Below are 23,292 nucleotides of genomic sequence, written 5' to 3' on the forward strand. Positions count from 1 at the left end.
AGTATTTTTGCCTGGGAAATCTCACGGACAAAGAAGCCTGGCAGGCTACAGTCCATGGAGTCACAAAGAGTTGAACGTGACTTAGTGATTGAACAACAACAAACAGCCAAGCCAGAAATCTAGACGTTATCTCTGATTGTTTTCAATAATCCCAGTCTCTCAATGAATTCTTGCCTGGAGAATCCCCATGGACAGAGGAGCCTGGTGGGTTACAGTCCATGAGGTCACAAAGAGTCAGACACAACTGAGTGACTAAGCACAGCACAGCGCTCAATGAATTACTTCCTCAATATTTTTCAAAAATGGTCTCATGTCTCCATCTCTACCGGCCACTCTCCTGCTTCAAGCTCTTCAACATCTCCTGCCAGAAGATTCAATAATCTCCTAACTGACTTCCCTGTCTCCAGCCCTTGTCTCCAACCCATCGTTCACACAGTGGACACAATGCTTTATCTAAAGTTAGCTGGTCATATCACTCCCTTGTTTACAACCCTTTCTCTTCACCTATATCACTGGATTAAAGCTCTTCACCTATATCACTGGTTTCTCTTCACCTGTAGCACTGGATTTAAGCTCTTGAGCATGGCATTATAATGCCCTCTGCTTCCTAATACCCGCCTAACTCACCAGCCTCTTCTCCCACCATTTTCTACCCTGAAACTTCCATCTCAACAACACTAAGCAACTCGTGATTTTATGCCAATGCCCTGTTTTTCACACCTCCATCCTTCATCCGCCCCAGTATTCTTCAAGCTCCTCCAGGGCAGGGGCGGTAGCCCAACTAGGCTGTTGTTTCAGAGCTTAACCCAGCATTTGGCTCATTAAAGGTGCCATATGAATGGTCAGGAATAAATAACAGAAGAGATAGGAGAGTAGGTCCAAAATGAATGACACCGATAGAAAGTGTTGAAGGAATTTGAACTCATGTTGAAAGTCATTGCAATGGGGTCTACATGTACTTAATACTTTCCACACAAGAAGTGCAAGAGAGCTTGTAGGAGCTCAACTCCTCCTCACACCCACCTCACACCTGGAGTCATGCTCTAATATTTTTTAGAGAAAACATGTTGGCTACCCACTGAGCCTGCTATCATGAGGCACAAGAGTGGGCACCTTGGTGATGTGCCAATAACAACTACTGACATTTATAGAATGTTTATGGTGTTATCTCTAACTTCTCTGAAAATTCTACATGAATTATACCTCTCAGTCTTCACATCAGCACTGTGAGGATGGAACTATTGCTATCCCTGCTTTACAGGTAGGGAAACTGAGGCCCACATATTAAGTAACTTCACTCAAGGCACAGAGGTTGACTATTAAGGCACTCAGTGGTAGTTGCTCAGTTGTGTCCGACTCTTGCGACCCATGGACTATAGCCCACCAGGCTCCTCTGTCCATGGAATTCTCCAGGCAAGAATACTAGAGTAGGTAGCCATTCCCTTCTCCAGGGGATCTTCCTGACCCAGGTCTCCCGCATTGCAGACAGATTTCTCTACCATCTGAGCCACCAGGGAAACTATTAAGGCACTCAAGGCACTTATTCATTGACTGTTCATTGACTATCAATATTGACTGTTCCACTGTTGAGTGGAATGCAAGCCAAGCCTCCATATACATTTCACTTAGTTTCCAAAACTACGTGTGTATCAAGAACTGACCCTGAATGAAAGGATGAAAGAACCTACTGCGTCATCTACCCTCTGAGCCACTGCTCTCACCAAATAAAGTCACTTTGCTAATTGACAGGATCAGGCCTTCACCCAGAGCCTCACAGACAGTGTCATCAGCACATCAAGACCTCAGCGACCAGACAGACAGCGTCCTCTCCTCCCGAGTGAGGCCCCTTCCCCTGTTCCCTGGCTCTCTTTTGCCCCCGCATCTGTCCATATTCTTCTCTGCTTTGTTCCCAACTTCTCCTCCCACCTTTGATTACTCAGGGTGCTTTAGAACATACAGGAGGCAAGAGCTCTTCTTCATAAAATCAGAATGCTCATCACCTCGGGAGGTACAGATGCCAAAAATATTCACAAAGAAGGATTCCGATAAATTGATGGGTGAGAAAACTAGTGGCTTATAAAAAGGGAAGGATGGAACAGGAAGTGTGAAACCCAGAGAGGAAACCTTGTACCAAGGGACAGCCACACTTGGCTGGGAGATTAATTAGGTCCACGGGTGTGGACGGAGCACCCACTCTGTCCAAAGCACTCTTCTGGGCCCAGAAGACAAGGAACACAAGAGACAAAAATCCCTGCCTTTATGAGCCTCAAGCTCTGACCGCTAGTCGATTCTGTAGGGTAAACTGGTCTGTGGAGTAGACGCTGCCATCTAACCTTGAGGCTCTTGGACAACACTCTCTCTGTATGCTGTCAAAAAAAAGGCACATTTTAGGGCTTCCCTGATGGCTCAGTGGTAAAGAATCTGCCTACCAATGCAGCAGACATGGGTTTGATCCCAGATCCAGGAAGATCGCACACGCTGAGGAGCAACTCAATCTGTGCGCCACGTAACAGCCGAGCCTGTGCTCTGGAGCCTGGGAGCCGCAACTCTGGAGCCCACACGGAGCAACGACGGAAAGGCCCACACGGCGGCGAAGACTCAGCACAGCCAAAAATTAAAACAAAAAAATGCAAAGAGGCACATTCTATACCTACTAGTTTGAGCAACAATACTTCAGTAATAACAGTTACAAAAAGGCGCATGCACACACAGGCTCTCACAGAGATCGCTCCAAAGGCAGCTATGCTGGTCCTCTAAATCTGTGCTAAAGCCCAAATAAGATTTTTGACTTTGGCCATCTGGGAGAGAAGCAAGTTAATAAAAGCACACAGTACACTGTGAGAACAGTCATGGTTATCAGGCTAAACACAGCGGCCAAGCAACCCAGAGCAGACACCCCTAGTAACCAGAACCCAGGTCAGGGCAGAGTGGAGAAAGACAATTGGGAGAAAATGGTGAAGAACAGCATCTGGGTGTGGACCTTCAAATTTCCTTTCAATGATGGTCCATAGCACAAGCAACTGTTAAGAGTGTTCCATAGTCCTAAACCCATCATTCTCCTCCTAGGACCAACAGGGAGAAGTCATTAGACACATTCATTAGTCACATATACACTGGAGCAACATGGTCTGGATTTGAATTCCTGTCCTACCACTCATTAACCTTGGCAAGTAGTCAAAACTTTGGGACTCAGTCATTTCATCTCTTAAATGGAAACAATAATTACAACAACCTCATAGGATGGCTGTGAACACAAAAAGAGATGATAATATGTAAAGCATTTAAAAGTGTCTGGCACTCAGAAAATGTGAGCTGTTACTATTATTACTTTTTCCATCAATAGGATCACAGAGACACCCTTCCAAGCCATGGCAAATTCTGGAAGCCACATAGTTCGTGACATAAATGAATAGCTTAGAAGCATGAGCTGTCCCACTCTGAAGTAAAACAAAAATTCAACCAAATTTCTAAACACACACACAAACACACAATTCTTATACATGCCTTCTTTCTCTAAGATATTTTATTAAGTCAAAACTGATTTTGACTGCAGTACATGTTTTCAAAAGGTGAAGACAAAACTAAGGGTAGAGTTTTTTCCTTTTTTAATAACTGCCCCTGAAATGGTATAGATAAACTTATTTGCAAAGCAGAAATAGAGTCACAGATGTAGAGAACAAACTTACAGTTACCAAGGGCAGAAGAGGAGATTGGGATGAATTGGGAGACTGGACTGACAAGTATACACTATTAATATTATGCATAAAATAGAAGCTAATGAGAACCCATGGTACAGCACAGGAAACTCTCCTCAAAGCTCTGTGGTGACCTAAATGAAAAGGAAATCCAAAAAAGAGAAGATATATGTATATAAGTATGGCTGATTCGCTTTTCTGTATAGCAAAAAATAACACAACATTGTAAAGCAACTACACTCCAATAAAAATTAATTTAAAAGAATAATGATTGCCCCCCGGCTCTCTGAAGGACAGACAGAAAGTTGAAACAAAAAAGAAAATGGAAACAAGAGGAGTTTCCAAGCTGATGGCTAATCAGCGTTGCTACTAAAAGAACAACAACAACAAAAAAGGTGGTCATGTACAATCAAAACACTCTCTTATTTCTGACTATTCTAATATCTGCAGTGGTGGAAAGGGTCTCAATAAGTCATCTAAGCAGGTATTAGCTAAAGCAGAGACACAAGAGATAGAGGAGAAAAAGCTAACTTGGAAGAAAAAGGCTGTCTGCAAACTTAAAACCAAGTAGGTAAGGTTTTTGGTTTGTTTTACAGATTTTTTGTTTTGCTTGTTTTGTTCTCATTTTAGTTTAGCCTTTTTTTTTTTTTTTTTTTTTGCTACACTGAATATCATGTGGGATCTTAGTTTCCCAACCAGAGACTGAACCTGTAACCCCCTGCGCTGGAAGTGCAGCATCTTAACCGCTGACCCGCCAGGGAAGTCCATTTGTCTTCTTTCTTAACTGTGGCATGGGACAAGAAGTTTATCAGTGTATCATAGCAATTGAATCACCTGTGTAAATCCCAAGTCTAAAATAAACATCAGACTCAACCAAGTTCAGCTCTTGCCCTTTAATCTGATTGGAGTGACTTTTATCTTTCACCTTGGAATGATAAAAGAACACGAGTTGTTAGCAAAACAATCTGAATGTGACTTAATTCTGGGCCTTCTCCTGTATTTTCATATGCTTGTCAAAACTATTCAGACAGAAACCAGAGAGAAAATGTGCTTGCCCAAAAGGGAGCATGCAGAGGACAGAAAAATGGCTTTGTACCCAAGAATCCGCCTGATAGTGTACTCCACCTGGAAGGCTTTTGCCATTTTTCTTGCTCTATTGAGACCATCCAAGCAGTCTAATTTATGAAATTCTTTACTAATAAAATATGCTGGTAAACCTACTACAAAGTAAACTTCTTTAGAACTGAAGAAACAATATCTCTGTTTACAGATTATGTCCTCATTATTTGCATAGATTGTCTCATAAATCAGCCCACTGCTCATCCTCATAATTTTATCAGCCCAAACTCATGTTTCTAAAGGAAATTCAGCTAAAATACTGTAATACAGTATGACATTGTTCAAGATAGTCTACTAGTAAGAAATTGAGAGAGTCTAAAAGAATCATTCTGAAGGTCAACTATACAAATATGCTACAAAAGCCTATAAACTGAAATTTTATACACTGATTTTCAAAAACTGACTAAGATCCTCGGGATATTATTTGGGCTTATTAAAAGGTTAAAATCGGTGGTAAAGAATCCACCTGCCAATGCAGGAGACGCAAGAGACACCAGTTCAATCCCTGGGTCAGGAAGATCCCCTGGCAAAGGAAATGGCAACCCACTCCAGTATTCTTGCCTGGAGAAGCCCATGGATGGGGAGCCTGGAGGGCTACAGTCCATGGGGTTGCAAAGAGCTGGACATGACTGAGCATGCACACAATGATTTGTAAATATATTTACAAATACAAAAAAGACACCTTGGTTTCACCATATGGCAGATGGCTGATTGAAAGAGAAGAGAAAAATGGTTTCAACCAACTAGAAAAACAAAGTTGAGTTTTCTAGCCACATTTCAAGACTCCAGCCCTGAAGTTTAGGACCATGCCATTAATAGTAAGGATGGGATGAATAAAATACCTCAGCCAACATTATAGCTCAGGTCTGCTCAAGAGATACCTTTGGAGTTCCTCCTATACATCAGGCCCAATCTCTCTTTTAAAGAAGCTCACCACAGTGTTGGCCATTCACCCATAAGCTACACAAGACAAGGACCACTGACGTATATGGCGCTAGGAGAACATGATGAGAAAAGAAGGGGCCAAGGGTTCTAAATGGAGAGCACCAGCACAATTAGAAAACATTCCTTCACGTTCTCCTGACTTACTAAATTTTACACACCCTATTTCCAAGCAGAGCACATGTACATGTGCATTAAATTTATAAACTATGATCTGTTAGACAAAACCTTCCAGTCATTCTGGCAAAGGCTGAACTCTCTTTTCTTTCTGCGGTGGTAGGGGCCTCTCAGTAACCAGAAAGAGGGATGCAGATATTCCTAGGATTTAAGTCAGTACCAGCATGGCTACACAAAGTTGCTAAACGCTCACGTCGTACAAATATTTTCTTCCTACTGCAAAGTGTCCTTAAAAATCCACTAAATGAAACCATGAGTTCTGTGGTCCTAAGATATTCAGTGATTCACTCAAGGTCATACCGTTTGTTGAGGGAAAGCCTGAACTAGACCAGATTTCCTGGCTCTTGACGTAATGTTCTCTGAGTTAGACCAACTGCACCCCAATCATGGGGATGAGAGACAGAGGGTGGTGGGAGCATTTGTTATATTTGATAATCAGAAATTCTGTCTGTATTATACATAGAATAGAGATTATACAGCCACCCAGAGGAACTTACTGGCTTGGTGCTGACTTAGCCGACAGAATGTGCATGCTTAGTTACTCAGTTGAGTCTGACTCTTTGCCCGACTTTACAGCCCACCAGGCTCCTCTGTCCAAGGGGATTCTCCAGGCAAGAATACTGGAGTGGGTTGCCATGCCCTCCTCTAGGGGGATCTTCCTGACCCAGGGATCAAATCCAGGTCTCCCACATTGCAGGTGGATTCTTTAGGTCTGAGTCACTAGGGAAGCCCTAGGCCAGGAGAAAAACGGGAAAAACCCCTAAAAGCAGCAGACATCGGCTGCTGAGATCAAAGGCTGGAGCATTCCCTTGTTCTCAGCACCCAGCACCCACAGAGCCCAGGACAGAGCCCTTGTCAGGGGAAGGAGGGGACATCCTGGGTAAGGGGGCTAGAGGGAGGAGACCCTTTCAAGAGGTGACCTCACTTCTACCCCTCAAACGACAAGCTGCTCTGCTTGAGAAGGACTCAGAGGCAGAAGGCACCTGGGAATTTGTGCAGATCGAAAAAGATGCATCAGTAGGGAACAAGCCAGGACGGACTAGAACAGGGCTTTCACCAGACATTCCGTGTGTCTCCAAACACCTGCACAGACTTGCTATTTCACAAAGCAGCTCTAGGTCATGACGGGTCCGCATCCACACATCTCTAGCGGTCCTTGCCCTCTCTGCCTCATTTCCGCCTCCTTCTTCTCTCCAGCTCTCTTCCCAGGGCCCATTCTCCTCCACGTCCACTGGTGGTGACAAGAGGCCAGAGCGTCTGCAGTCGCCCACTGCCCCAGGGCCAGAGGCTGGAAAGCAGCAAAGGGAAGCTTCTTTGGATCTCTGCCTCCAGTTTCCTCTTAAGATAAGAACTGCTGGGCGTTCCCCACCCTCCTAAAATCAGGAATACTCTCTCTGATTTCTGGACATCAGAGATGTCACCAAGTCCATATGCTTATCTTAATAAGAAAGGACTGGAACCTCCCTGGCGGTCCAGTGGTTAGGATGCTGAGCTTCCACTGCAGGGGACACAGGTTTGATCCCTGGTCGGGGAAGTAAGATACTGCAAGCTGTGCAGTGTGGCCAAACAAACAAATCAACCTTAAAAAAAAGAAAAAGAACAGAACAGGACCATCCTTCTAAAAGCACAGTGGTCATGAGATTGATGACACTGTTTAACAGCTGGGCAAACAGGTTTTGTTTTCTCTCCTGTAAGCAGGGGTCACGGGGGGTCCTGCACCAGTGTGACCATCAGCTCTGCTCTTGTCCACCCTCTGCAGCGCGTCCCTGACCTCTCAGCGTCACGCCTGCGTCACTAATAACACGCTTAGGAGAATGAAGAAGAGGAGAGCCACATACTCCATGAATGCCTGTGTTCCCTAGTCCTCTCCCAGAAGAACAGAGCTCTTTTACTGAGCAAGAGACTCAATTAAAAAAAAAAGAAAACTGGAGAAAGAGATGGTCTTATTAATGTATTGACACTCGCCACAAAGTCTGGCCTATCTCAAAGAGCCACTTTCTGTTTGCATCCACCTGCTCCCCTCCTAGGACCAAAAAAAAAGGAAAAACAAAGATGACTTCCAGATAACTATGCTCCTCACAGTTGTGCAGTCAAGAGGAGGAAAAACACCTTTTCTGACTTCCTCTGGCGCTCACTGAAAACTCTGGACTTCGGGGAGGCTATTAGAAAAAGGTTAATATGAGACTCAATAATGACATACCAAGGGATTCGTGTCAGGGCCGTTTGAACACCACTCAGAAGCAATTGCTGTCGAGAGCTGGCGACCACTTTAAAGAGCTCCGGCGAGGTCTGCGCGTAGATGCCTCCATGGTACCCTGGGAGGAGCAGGCTGAAGCCTCCTTATTCTGCACAAACATCCTTGAAAATATTCATGCTCCATTTTTTAATTCCAAGATCACTAGATACTCACATCCAGTAATTCTTTCCTCTACGTGGCATATTTCCTTACAGTGTTCTTTGTTTCATTTTCATTTTACAAAGATACAGCTTTATGTATACAACAGTACTTCTCCTTTCTCTTGCTGCTACAGGGGTTTTGGTCTACATCCTTAGACTCCGTGTTTCATTTACTCGAAACAAAATCGTCAACTGTTTAATATCACCATCAAGTTTTTACTTCAGAAGTTCTGTTGGTATAACTTAAAAATGAGTATGTAACCCTTTTCTGCCCCTATAGCTAGATCATTCCCCCTTATAAAATGTGCAGTTATACCCAGAGCACCTTGTACTATCCATGACAGGGTTATGAACAACCAGCCACTGACACTATGTGATTGGCTCACCATTCCCTGGTGCTTTATAATGATAACTAGAAAGTATATAATTACACAGTCCCCAGAAGATACTTATAATTGAATCACAGGGCATTTTGTGAATGTTTGGGACGGTGATTAGAGGACCACAAAGTGATAGTATTTCTAACTCTCACCAGCTAGAATGTAAATGAAGCACCCTAAAATTCAATTATAAGAGTCCTTTAGGTATTAAATAATTATAATACAAATCACATTAGGGGGGGCAAGTTTTTTTTTTAATTGAACTGTCCCCATAACCCCTGCAGAATTCTATTCCTTAATAGTTTGGAAAAACAACACAGCTGGAATTTCAGATTCACAGTTCTTCATCCAACTGGAAAAGCTGTACCAAACGTAGAATGTCAATAGCCTGTTTCTACTTTTGCTTTGCCTCCTACTCACTGAGTGACCTGGCAAATGAGCTGAGTCTCACTGTAGCTCTGCTTATCCCATAAATGTGTTGCATAACAGAATGTCTAATATTATTGTGCAAATATAAAATGGCCAGAGAATCTACAAGTTCAATTCAGTGGAACCAAGGATCCTTTGTCTATCCAAATATTCACCTACTCTTAATACCCCAAAATGTCTTATTTCTTACCCTCACCTTCTTCCTCTTCTCTCCCGCTTTCCTTTCCAGCTCTCTTTCTTTCCCCCCTATTCGTCCCTTCCAACTTCTCCACCAGTGCTCCCTGGGGGAGGCTGTGATAGTTGTAGTAAAACCTCCCCAGTGGCTGTGGGTAGCTCCACAGTGCTCAGGACAAGGAAGATGAAGAGTTAAGTGTGGGTCTTTTTTAGTCATTTTCTTGTTTCCACCTTTTAAAAGCAGAGAAGGTAAAGATTGCTCCCCTAACTCAGGAAACTCAGCAAAGTAAAAGCCGAAATATTTCTCCCAGAACATGACTTGTGAAAATACACCATTGAGGCAAGGTTGAAAGCATGTTCCCACCATCAAGGAGCTTCTACAACCAACCCAGCTAGTAAAGAGCAAACAGGAACCCCTCATTCTTCAGGATGCTCTGACTCTCATCTGGGGCACAGACATGGACTCTCCCAGCCCCCCAGGGCTACAGCAAGGGCCCCATTACTCACACCAGATTTATAGAAGAGATCTATTTCCCTCCAAATAGAAACATTTTCTTCAAGGCCAATGATCACAAATGTGAAACTAAAGGCCTGAAAAAGTATCAGTTCCCGCAGAGCGTTCCAATGTAATCTCTGATTAGTCATTAGTAGAACATCACAGAAATAAATAAATATACATACACATACATATGTATATTTTTTTCCCAGTAGATTCGGCCTTGGGATGACATTTATTCAGGAGAAAAAGAAATTCACTCATTCCAACACCAGAACGAAACCTTTATGGGTGTTCTTTAAAAAAAAAAAAAAAGTTCCCTAGACTTCAAGAATGGGCTTCCCAAGCACCACTAGTGGTAAAGAACCCACCTGCCCTGCCAAAGCAGGAGACAGGAGACCTGGGTTCGATCCCTGGGTCGGGAAGATCCCCTGGAGGAGGACATGGCAACCCACTCCAGTATTCTTGCCTGGAGAATCCCAAGGACAGAGGGGCCTAGAGAGCTACAGTCCATAGGGTCACAAAGGCACGAATGAATTGACTTAGCCCGTGTGCACGAAGAGATCAAGAATATGGTGACATTTGGTGCTCCTTAATCAGGGTATCAACGCCACCCGTCTTCTCCTTTCAGCTCCTGAAATAAAAATATTCTCCCGCACGCAGCACAATAGCACAGGCTACCGCTCTTCCTCATGGAGTGTGATTCTCTCTGAAACTCGCCTTCTGCTATGTTTGTAGGAACCACTCTCCCAGGACCATGTGGGCTTTCTGGGTCTTTTCTTGCACTCTGGAGTCAAGAAGAAAGGAACCAGAATGAGTGACCCTGACCTCCATAGAGGCGGAAGTCGTAAAGGATTCAGGATGCTGGTACAACTCTGGCTGGTGTGGGGCGTGGTCACGGGGCAGCCAAGGAGAACCCTCTGAGCAAAGTGGAGTTAATTAGTCTTTTTATGCACACACACATGCCAGCTTCACACATCTAAAAAATACACCCATGCTAAGCAAAGGGCCTATTTTAGCAGTGTCTGGTAAAAACCAGATAGACGGGCATACATGCTCCCTTGGAGCAGCAACCCTGGCCCTAAGGTACTAGCTGGCTTTAGCTATCCTAGTCTTAAGAATCAAGAGGGAACATGCAAAGCGCATCTGAAAAGTGCTAAACACAAAACAAAGCAATGGTCACTCTCGCCAGAAGAAGCGAGCCCCGGTGAATTAATGCATCTCTAATAACTCACTGGCATTCCTGCAGAAAATTTCCCTTTGGTAATGGAGCCACTGGGCTGCGATGGAAAAAAAGATCCTAGCTTCTCCTTGCGGAACAAATGATCTGATTAGTGACCAAAGGAAGGAGGCGTGAACCCTGCCCAAGTCTGAGTCAGCCACAGTACAGCCTGGCTGGCCTAGAGCCAAGAGCCCTCCTGCCAAGGAGACTAGAAGTTTCTGAAGAGACACCACAGGCCCGATGCTTCGAGCCACTCGGACAAAAGCCGGGCACCGAGTCCAACAACCGGGTTGCCAGGCACCATATGCTTGGCAATATTGTCCTCCTGCAGCACGGGGCCGGCGCGCCGGGCTCCTGTGCGCCGCGCAGCTGTCAGCCCAGGCGCTGTTTTATCATTATTTTCACTGTTTTATTACTTTTCTGGGAATTCAAATCAGTGTAACCGCGCTTGATGCGCCGGGTGAAAAATGGTGCCTCCCTCCCCCCTCCTCCTTCAACCTAATGAATTGCCTTTTTTCATATCAAAGAGTAATGAGCACCAAACCACATAATATTTATTCATGGAACAAAAGACAGAGGGCTGGAGGGGGTGGGGGGAAGCAGAAGCAGTCCCTGGGTGTGGAGAGGAGAAAAGCTGGACGTTTTAAAGGAGCTCCGCCTGCTGATCTCCAGTGACACGGGGTTCTGTGTGCAGGAAAAGCCAAACCTTTCCAAGCTCCCACCTTCAAGCTAGTCCTAAGCCAACGCTTAGAGACCTGTGGCTAAGAGCTGATAGTGACCGAAAGTAACTCACCCCGTAGAGCTGACAGTGACCTGGTTCAACGTTTTCTTTCTCAGTGGAACTCCTCTACACCACCTTCTCTCCTCTCTTGGGAGCACTAACCAGGTATATCTCAGAACATTCTAGATATATCCCTTTTTTTCCCATATCACCATGACCTCCACTATGGATGAGGGGATGATCCGGCCCAGGGAGGAAGAGCCGTAGGAATAATGGTGACACGGGAGCCTTATTTGCTCATTTCTTTTATTAGATGATGTGAATTTTACCCTCCCTTTTTGCCCAAGTCAAGCTCACACTCTGTTCCACGTTTTCTTTTCAATCCAAAAATCAGAAAATAAGTACAATAGTAGGAATAATTTAAGCCAACCCATGGTTAACCTCCTTCCCTACAGACACTGACACAGGTCTCCTATGCAAAGGATCCCCACATTGGGAGGGACTACCAAGTCAAGTTAATATGCCAAATGAACCAGGTTTCTTGAAGGCCACATCCCCCAATGGGCAAGTCACCAAAGTGAAAGGAACACTTTCCTTTAATGTAAGAGGGCTATTAAACAAACGTTTCTCAAAAAACGACACAGGCTCATGCTCAGAGAGAGATTAAGAGGCACTGAGAACATTAGGAATTTTTAACACCAGTGGCTGTTTCTTCCTCCCATTTCATTGCTCAGTATCTTGAATTTCTCCATCTAAAAATCCTACATTGTTATACACACTATTATATATAAAACAGCTACACAACAAGGACCTACTAGATAGCACAGGGGACTACATTCAGTATCTTTTGTAATAACCTATAATGGAAAAGTATCTAAAAAGAAGAAAAAAAAATATATATATATCTGAATCAGTTTACATCTAAAACTAACACAACATGGAAAACTAACTGCACTTCAATTAAAAATGGTTTAAAAAAATCTATGTTGGGGATAAAAACTATTTTTTAAACTATGAAAAATAATTAAATTCTTAAAAATCACACCATAATCCACTTCTTCCTATGACCCGGGCCACCCAGACAGCTGATGAATTTATCTGGATAATTTCACTCAAACCCAGTCATGGAATCCTTTGCTAAAGCAACCCTCTTGCCTCCTCCTCTTACAGTATCAGTTCTGTAAGGCTGTCAAAGCTAATTATCTCTCTTCTCTAATTTATTGCTCTTCAGTGTATCATAAACACATAGATTACAAAAAGTTGAAGAAAACAAGTGAAGTGTGCATTACACTGTGAAGGAAAAGACAGACAAATAATTATTCAGAGCATCCACTCTCTGTTAATAGAGTAATGAAAATGGCATTAGGAAGAATGGATGAGAATACCAAAGCCAGCCAATCCCCCTTCCCTCTTCCATATATGGTTGTCCCCACCCCCATGAGCCAATACCAGAAACTCCTACACCATCACTTTAGGGTAAAGAGGGAAGCAAAATTCTTAGGTTGGCAGTCCTTTGACATTCCAGACCACAGATAAACACGGAGCCTACCAAACCAGTAACACAGACAACTGGCACCTCAGCAGACGGAACAAAGGCACACAGTCTGCCCTGCACACACTGTCATTAAGCTCCCTTCCTTGAAACTATTGTTACATATTTCCAAGTGTTCCAATTCCAATCTCAGACCACAAACTTCAAGTTAAAAGAAAATGTCCCTGAATGATTCATATCAGTTCTTTCAATCTAAGAACAGAATCAAATGTTGAAGGAAAAAAAAAAAGAAAAAGCAAGTCTATTTGAATTTCAATAGCCAAGAGGACTGTTATCCCAGACCTACAAAGTATCAGCGTATCTACTACTTTGCCACCCTCGAAGTTACCGTGACATGGACCAAGTTCATCAGAGTCTGGAGACCTAGCCCATATCTGCCAAAAAAATTTTTTTCCAGTATAGTTATTCAGTGTTGTGACAAATAGCCTTTCCCAATAGTCCTTCAACAGGTTCTAAGAAGTAAGCTGCGTGAAATCCAAAATCTAAAGGCATTGTTTCTATGCTTCAGTGACGAAAAACGAACGTGTCTTCAAAAAATCCAATAGCAGCTACAAACCATTTAGGAATTCCCAGTTACACAGTAAAAGACGTTTTCAACCTTTTAGCTGTAACAATTTCTAAACTGAGAAAGTTGCTTCTTTATATAAACCACCTCTGTTTACCCAACTTCAGAGACTCTCCCGGGAAAGGGCTACTGCAGGATGTGAATAGTAAGGGAATGTTACAATGGGAGAGGTGCTGACCTGCAGACCCCACTGTAAGGAAATACCTGAAGTGATTAAAGATAAGCACCACCTGCAGATTCTGTAACGCGGGCCGCTGCTACAGCCACACGTGTTCTCGTGGTGGCCAGGAGAAAGGCGGGACTGAAATCCCACAGTGGATTAGAACTGGGTGCCAAAACAAATATGGCAGCAGGTGGCTCAGTCAAGAATCTGCCTGTAATTAAGGGGACCCGGGTTCGATCCCTGGGTTGGGATGATCCCCTGGAGAAGGAAATGGCAGCCCACTCCAGTATTCTTGCCTGGAAAATCCAATGGACAGAGGAGCCTGGTGAGCTACAGTCCACAGGGTCACAAACAGCTGGACACAACTTAGTGACTAAACAGCATAGGGGATGTATGTTTTACCCACTATGGGAACTCTGGCATTATTATCACGTAGCCATTCTGAAGCCAAAACTCAAGGTCAAACCATTCAAACAGTTGTTATTTCTTTTACGTACTATCCAGAAAATTTTGTTGAGCTCGGACATATGTCCAATTTCTTTGCATAAATGTTAACATTAACCTCCAGATATATTTCTCTGCAGGAATTATATCCATAGTAATTTAACTTTCTTAAAAAAAAAAAAAAAAAAGGTCTGAAACATACTTTTGATATGCTTTTTAAAAAACTCCATAATGAGATAAGACTTGATTCTGAGCATTTATTACCTATCACAAATCACCTCTGAACTCTTTCAAAAGGAAATAAGAAAATGCTTTTTAAAGGAACTAGAAATTAAAAGTTTATTGCAGCATTGCTATAATATCACCAGCCTTCAGAAAGTAGTTTTTACCTAACAGCTATAGCCAGATATCTATGAAATAACTAATATTCAAAACAGAGAACCATTTATACTGTCTACCATCAGTGTAAAGGTTTAATGTTATACTTGGGGCAAAATGCAAGGCAGCTGTCCACCTTTTACATACATGGAAGTCATCCTTCAAAGAAGACATCTGGGTGCTAGAAATGAAAGATCCAGGAAAAATCAGAAAGAAACACAGAGAAAGTCAGATGACACTCCTCAGAGGGACAGTAGACTAGCAAAAACGAAACCTGATCGTTTAAACTTGACGGTCAGCAGACGAGTCAGAGGTGGAAGTTGTATTGCGTGATCTGACCAGCAACTTGAAGGATGTCTCCGTGGATCGTCCTGGCTGGCCTAGTTTCAGGATCAGGAGTAAGGTCCTTATTTCACGTGCCTAACCAGCTCTTGCTGTGTAAGCTACTGGGGCAGAAGCTATCTAGCTGTCTTTAGACTGAAGCCCCTTCCCCTAAAGGCTGCACTGCACACAGCTGCATTAGCTTAGCTGGCCAAAGAGGTTTTTCTCACTAAGATGCTATGTGGTGCGGCTAAATGGTACAACACAGAAAATGACTGTCTCTAGTCAGTATCTAGATCATCAACTGAAGCAGAACGCCTGGTTTATTGGAATCATTTGGGAGAGCATGACCTCTAAAGTGGAGGCTCCACCTTTGGTTTACTTCTGTGGTTCAAATCACCGCCACCGACATTCTGTCCGAGTTTCCAGGTCCTACAGTCACTGTGACAAAGGCAAAACATGAGTTGGTGGTAAAGGAGAGGAAGACAGAGGGTCACCAAGGCCAGAGGTATGTGGGGCCAGGAGACAGCCAAGAGCGGATCTTCTCAGAAAACAGCAGGGCCCAGAGAATTCCCTGGTGGTCCAGTCCTTGGGACTTGGCCTTCCGAAGCGGGTGCTACCAGGGATTCAATCCCTGGTTGGGGAGCTGAGGTCCCTCATGCCTGAAGGCCAAAAACCCAAAACATAAAACAAAAGCAATATGGTAACCAATTCAATGAGTGAGTGAGTGCTCAGTCGTGTCCGACTCTTTACAACCCCATGGACTGGAGTCCACCAGGCTTCCCTGCCCATGGGATCTCCAGGCAAGAATCCTGGAGTTGGTTGTCATTTCCTATTACAAGGGGATCTCTCCAACCTAGGAATCCAACCCGAATCTCCTGTATCTCCTACACTGGCAGATGGATTCTTTACCACTAGCACCACTGAAACTTTTTAAATGGTCCTCGTTGAAAAAATAAAAGTCTTATAAAAATGAAACAGCAGAGCCAACCAAGGACCAACACATTCGGGGATCCTCATGCTGGGCTCCTGTTCAAACAGATCTGAAAACCTAAAGGAAGGTGAGGACTGCTTCTGGGGAGAGCACAGTTCTTTAGAAAAGGCGGCTGCTCACATCATCTTTTCAAGACAGAACCCTTCAGTCTGGCGCAGGCAGAACACCACTGTAGCCAAGAGTATAGACTCTGGAGCCGAAGTGCTCCGGCCCTTGTAAAAACACAGACCATAGTTCTGAGAATCTTACTGGAGGGCAGCTGCCATGCCAAAGGTAAATCAAAATGACAAAGAAGGGCAGTCTTGAGACCACTTCACCGGTATGCTGAAAACTGATAGGATTTCTGTCTAAACAAACACTGTAAGGCAACTGTCGAGGCAAGTCCATTTTGATGCATTTTCTTCAGTTGGCCAGGTCAGCAGGTTGTTATTACCATGTTACACAGATGACTGGATTAGTCAGGGTAATTGAACCTGGAGGAAGTGGCAACTCACAGACCTGTGATTTTTACGACCACTCAGACCTGCACGCACGGCCACCCCAGGCACCGTGTCACCATCAGGAAGACGTTTTACACATAAAGCCATGCAGGCCTGGGGAACATCAAGCTCAAGAAAGGTATAGAGAACTACAAAAGTTGTTCAAGACAGTGAATTCCCCGTGTTCACAGCCTGAACCAGCACTGGTTAACTAGACTCCTACTCACTTCATCACTGGGACCAGATAAAAAGAAAGAAAGTCATTTCTGTAAGATGTATGGCCAGACATACAGCCTTTAAAAATTAACAGTGTTGACGTAGAGTGTCGCAATGACACACACCAACCGCCAGAGTTGATACTTTTTTTTTTTAAAACCATATTTTTCAGGAGACACAATTATCACTTGCCCTAAAATGGATTGTAATAAATAAGATCCAGGATCCATGTTAAACAATATTAGATTAAGAGATCTAGCTTCTTCAGAAGGAACAGACTTCTTCTGTTTATACATATTACATATATGGAAAAAAGTCCAAATTTGTGCTACAGAAATCTCACATATGTACAAGGATAAATGGATAAGGATGTCCATTGCAATTGAGTAAGACTTAATTGGCAGGAAATGAGACACTGCCAGTCAAAGTATGGGGTCATTCATCAATTTTGCCATATCTTATTCTGGAATGGGGGGGCTTCCCAGGTGCCACAGTGACAAAGAATCCACCTGCCAATACAGGAGATTGGAGATTCTGGAGATGCGGGTTCAATCCCTGGGTCAGGAAGATCCCTTGGAGGAGGAAATGGTAACCCACTCCAGTATTCTTGCCTGGAGAATCCCATGGACAGAGAAGCCTGGGGGGCTATAGTCCACAGGGTCACAAAGTCAGACACAACTGAGGAACTGAACACACACACAGAGGTAGGTCTTTTTTTTCTCTTGCTGCAGCAAGTGACTTGTGGGATCTTAATTCCCTGACCTGGGATCAAACCCAGACCCTTGGCAGTGAAAGTATAGAGTTTTAACCACTGAACCATCAGGGAATTCCCAGGGAGTTCTTTCTCTATCATGAGGATATGAAGAGGAAGAAAGAGACAAAGGCCCTATCCTCTTATAACTGGTATTTTATTTTCATATTGTTTAATAAAAGTTTTATCATTAAAAAAAAGAAGGATGTTGTCATCTCCAACATTTCAGCTAATTGAACAACTTCTGCTGGAACATTCTGGCTCATCAACACAGCCCATTTCATCTGTGAACAGTTTCTATTTTCATATAATTGTTTTTTTAATATATTAAACCAAACTTTGCTCCAAATAACCACCAACCACTGATCCTAACTTTATCCCTTGGAGGCCACAAAGAGCGCATCTAATCCTTTCTTTACATGACAGCCCTTCAAATATTTTAAGAAAGCAATCATAACATCTCCCAAATCAGACTAAGCACCTCCAGGTCTTCAACTGCTCTTCATGTGACATGGTTTCAAGTCCCTATGCCTTCCTGCTTGTTCCTTTCCAAATGCTCCCTCTTTCTCTCTAATTTCTTCTAAAAGCTTGACATCAAGCCGTGATTATGGTGCCAATGAGTGTGTGTGCTTAGTCATTCAGTCATGTCTGACTCTTTGCAACCCCATGGATTGTAGCCCGCCAGGGGCACCTACTCAAAAAAAAGAAAGAAAGAAACCTGATCTTTCTTGTTTTTAAAGCCTTGTTTTTAACAACCACCCTTTAATCTTATTCTCCACCATACCAACTAATCCTCTCCCCTCCACAAAGTGATTTTATTTGAAAACCAGTGAAATAAATGTTGCTACAGAAAGCAATGCCAGAAACTATAGAAAGCTTGCCAGAAGATACAAAGCAGCTAGTATCCTTAGGATTTCCTTAAACGTTCGCTTATGGTGTGTGCATGCTCAGTTGCTCAGTCATGCCTGACTCTTTGCAACCCCACATTCTGTAGCCCGACAGGCTCTTCTGTCCGTGGAATTCTCCAGGCAAGAATACTGGAGTGGGCTGCCATTTCCTTCTCCAGAGGATCTTCCCGACCCAGGGATCAAACCCAGGTCTCCTGCATTGCAAGCGGATTCTTTACTGTCTGAGTAACCAAGGAAGCCCAAGAATACTGGAGTGGGTTGGTATTTCCTCCTCCAGGGGATCTTCCTGACCCAGGGATCGAACCCACATCTCCTGTGTCCTCTGCACTGGCAGGCAGATTCTTTACCTCTGAGCCACCTGGGAATCCCTGTTAGCTTGTTAACGATTTCCATGAACATGTTCTCATCAAACCACAAAGACCATTTTACCCAGCTCATCTGAAACATGAATGATGCTCTGCTGTGAGTCCAATGACAGTAAGGACTTGGGTTCATTACTGAATCCCCCGCACCCAGGAATAGTATCCAATACGTAGCAGTTTTTTAGGACCTTGCCATGAGACCCCACGTTCCACATGAGTGAAATAAGCCTCAGATCACTCTAAGTCTGCACTTAGGCAGGAGGCAAAAAGTGACAGGAAAGTAATTCATAAAAACAAGCCCAGCATTTGCATAGCGCCATAAAATCTTTGGGAATCTTACATATATTAATTCATTTGAGCCAAACACCACTCTGGGAGGGAGATGGGACAACATCCAGATAGGAGCCAGCCAGGCACAGGCCAATGCTTTTTAGTGTTTGTTCTACTTAAGAAATCCTGGCTGTAAAGAAGCCAATGGCGGAAGCCAGGATGACCGGGTCAAGGTTACCTTCTTCCCAGGGACTGGCCGTCTACCTCACGGCAATACCGCTCCCCTCTCCACCCTGTAAGTAGTAAGAGTGCTTTTGAAAAGCTGTAGAGAAAGTCACACTGTATTTTCAACATTCTAGGGGAGCTCCTTGTTTAAGGCATGGTTTCTCAGCAGCAGCAAAACTGATCCTTTGGACAGGGTGGTTCTTTGTTGTGGTTGTAGGAGGTTTAACAGCATCTCTGGCTTCTACCCTCTAGACAGCAGTAGCACCCCTCCAACTGTGACAACTGAAAATGTCTCCCAACACTGCCAAATGTTCAGGTTGGGGGCAAAACCTCCACTAACGGAGAGTCTCTGATTTCAAGGAATCCTGTGGTAAATCCACTTAAATGGCAGAGGTAGTCATTTAAAGGAGCAGGGAAATATTTTAGGAAAAAACTTTTTTTCAGATACAAATGATTTCGACATTAGCTCGGAAAAATATATATTTGAGTTTCAGGAATCTCTGCAGGTTCAGCACAGACTACTAAAATCATATGTTATTGCCATAAACTCCCAAGGCACCAGGATACTGTTTACCCCAGATGGGCAAAACCTCTCTTGCCATCCATTCCAGGAGATGTCTCCAAAATCCTCAACCACCTCTTGCCTCTCTCTCTCTTACCACTAGAGTTTCGTAAAGCCTTTTACTGGGAACCAGTCCCTTTAGATTCACTCTCAATCATCGAGTTACTTTCCGCATCTAACAAACAAAGAAAGAAAAATAACCCAGCACTGTGAGAAGGAAGGGCACTAGCAGAGCTTGTCTTTAGAGCTCTGCCATCCTTCTGAGTCACAGTTACAACCCAGGTTGAATCTGCACAAATAGACTCAGCATTTCAGCCTTTTCTTTTGAAGGGAAAGAGGCCCCTGTCCTGACATGTGTCTTCTGGAGGTGGAGAGAGATACTGTGAAAGAGATATGGTAATGGTTCTAATGTCTTTACATGCACAAGCACAAGTGACTATGTTGAGGATTGGAGAGTCCGTAACATGAAACATTACAAAACCAGATTCTACCCAATAGAATGGGCACTTAAGGAGTTAAGACATTCTGGAGGTTGTTAGTTTAAATATTTCATTCAAGCTTTCTGTGGTTGTTAAGCCATTGATCAACGAAGATGAGTGTTACTTATTCTTACTTTAAAAGATTCTACTTCAGCATCTGATGCAAAGAGCCAATTCACTGGAAAAGACCCTGATTCTGGCAAAGACTGAAGGCAAAAGGAACAAGAGGCAGCAGAGGATAAAATGGTTAGATAGCATCACTGACTCAATGGACACGAACAGGACCTGGGAGATAGTAGAGGGGAGAAGGAAATAGCAACCCACTCCAGTATTCTTGCCTGGAGAATCCTGTGGATAGAGGAGTCTGGTAGGCTGCTATCCATGGGGTCACACAGAGTCGGACAAGACTGAAGTGACTTAGCATGCATGCATGCATTGGAGACGGAGATGGCAACCCACTCCAGTATTCCTGCCTGGAGAATCCCAGAGACAGAGGAGCCTGGTGGGCTACTGTCCATGGGTCGCAGAGAGTCGGGCACGACTGAAGCGACTCTAGCAGCAGCAGCAGCAGCAGCAGCATCAGTTAGTAGGGGACAGAGGAGCTGGGTGTGCTGCAGTCTATGGGGTGGCAAAACGTCAAACACTACTTTGTGACCAACAACTGCAGCATAAAAGTCATTCTAACCAATGGAAGGTCCAATATAATTAAAGAGAGGTGTCTAAATTATTCTTAAGAAATCACTTTCCTTATGTCAGAGGAAGTACTGCTGGTCTTTTGAGATTTTTATTAAATTCCCCCCAAGAATAGTAGACACAGCTTGCCCTTAAAAAAACCCCTGAACCATAGTAGTAATGGTTTTTTCTATGCACGTATGTGTGGTGGCCCTAAAGGAACACTGTGCATCTTTCCTAAATGGAGCTGCTTATCCATAGCTAAAAAGTCCCTCAACTGTTTAACAGATGGAATAGCCAGGTATACTTTAAAAAAAAAAAAAAAGCATGCATCTTCTCTGATCCATGGAATGGAACACTATGATCTTTAAGTATTCATTATATGGCAGGCCCTCAACTCCATCTTCTGAGTAATTTTATCCAGTATTATTCCTTTAGTTCTTTAAGTTTTGCTAAACAACAAAAAAAAGTTTTTTGTTTTTCTAAGTTTAGGAAAATTAGTTTTTGGTGATAACTAATTTTCCAAAAGCTCCATTTCCATCTCACAAACATGAATCAATGAATTTTTGGAATGTGTTTGTCTGAAAAGCATGCTGTATTTTTTAATGAAACTTTAATTTGGGGGATCCAGTAACTCCAGCATGGTCATCTGTAAATCAGCTTTTTTTGTAGTGTCAAATTAGTTTGAAACAACAGGCAACTAAGCATATTATTTTACTTAACATGTCATGCAAAAGGGGAATAACAGCCTGAAACTGTTGTCAAGTGGCATCAAGGCTAATGCTGACTAAATAACAAATACCTGTTATTCCCTTAAACCTAGCTTAAACAATACTGAAAATCTATCCCAAAAAATACTACATTGTCAAAGTCTTGGATGCAAGGGTGTGATTTAGCATTTTCACTTCTATGAAGCACTATGAACTGTGTACCAGTATCGCAGAATGAATGAATGACATCTAAAAATTTAGTCTATTCTCTGTGATTTGTGCTAATGAAGAATAAATGGCATACTAAATTAAACCCATATTTAACCCAAAATAATCGGTATCTTATCCAATTCATTACTTACAAGAGGAGGAAGCACCAAAATTGTCTTCTTATTGCTTCTTCCCATTCTTTGGTAAAAGTGCGAAAGATCAGTGAAAAGACCAAAAGGTTGGCAGCAGGCGGAGAAAAGAAAAACAAAGCAAACAGCAGGATCTGAAAACTCAGTAATCAGCCTCTGAAAATGCAAAGCTATTTGGGAGAATTAAAAGGCAAATATTACGAAAATCTTGGGACTGCGTTTTAAATATGTTCCTTTTTATAAGATTTTGATTTCTGATTGATGTCACAGTTCTCTATGATGGGTAATGTGGAAAGAGATGACAGAATTTAGCCATCTTAAGCTCAGGAATGTAGCACAGAAGTGTTAATTAATACACATGGAGCAGTGATCACAAGTAAAACTCCATGACATTAAATAAAACATAAGTACTAGAGATGTCTTCAAAAATTACTGTGTAGTGTACAGAATGGTTTATTATACTAGATTCCTTCTCCAGTAGTAGCACTAATGAGAGAGCGGAAAAGACTCCTGCATTCATATCTCAACCAGATGGAAAAACCCCATCAGGGAACCTTTTTCACAACAGTTGGCTATCAGTCTCAGAGAGATATGTAGAAAACACCTCTGTACAACTCCATTTTACTGTTTAAAATTCTCGTCCTTCTTTCAGAAATGTCAGTACACGATATCCATGGACTGTTTATTTTTTTCGAATCAGGTGGCAGAAAACCTCCAAAGATTCTAACGAGGCAGGACAGAAAGCATCAAACACGCTATCCCCCTGGAAATTCAGCTTTCCCTGATAAGAAACTCAGCCTGAAGAGCATTTTAGATTATGACATATGATTAACTATGCTTTTACTTTTCTGATCATTGGCTACCCAGTACTGAACAAAAGGTACCATAATAAAGAACATACGTAACACAATTAAATATGTATTGGTGCTTCTTCATCTTCTTTTTTAATGCTTCTTGAGAATTAAAAGACAAACATTTGTGAAGGGAAATGAAATTTCAAAAAGTTTTTCACAAACTTAAGGCACACCCTGTGTGGGTTATGGAAAGTTTTTCAAGAGACACTGTCAAATCCTATCACCCAGGAGGGCAGTAGAACAGGATAAGCCAGAGCAAAGGTTTATAAGAAAGAT

The 23,292-nt window shown here is 43.0% G+C and overlaps 1 protein-coding gene across 2 annotated transcripts in view; it reads right to left on the reverse strand.

Moving 5' to 3' along the window:
* The window catches only part of MAML3 (mastermind like transcriptional coactivator 3), a 450,006-nt gene that overhangs the window by 420,733 nt on the left and 5,981 nt on the right, over positions 1 to 23,292 (reverse strand). The window contains exon 1 of one of the 2 annotated variants that reach the window (XM_061142386.1): positions 8,134 to 8,375. The exons of the other annotated variant lie outside the window; for it this stretch is intronic. The gene's annotated coding sequence lies outside the window, so the exon portion shown is untranslated. Of the gene's footprint in view, positions 1 to 8,133; positions 8,376 to 23,292 lie in introns of those variants that run through there. 2 annotated transcript variants of the gene reach the window in all.

The sequence above is a fragment of the Dama dama genome, chromosome 5 (assembly GCF_033118175.1).
Source record: "Dama dama isolate Ldn47 chromosome 5, ASM3311817v1, whole genome shotgun sequence".
In the NCBI taxonomy this organism is placed as follows: Eukaryota; Metazoa; Chordata; class Mammalia; order Artiodactyla; family Cervidae; genus Dama; species Dama dama.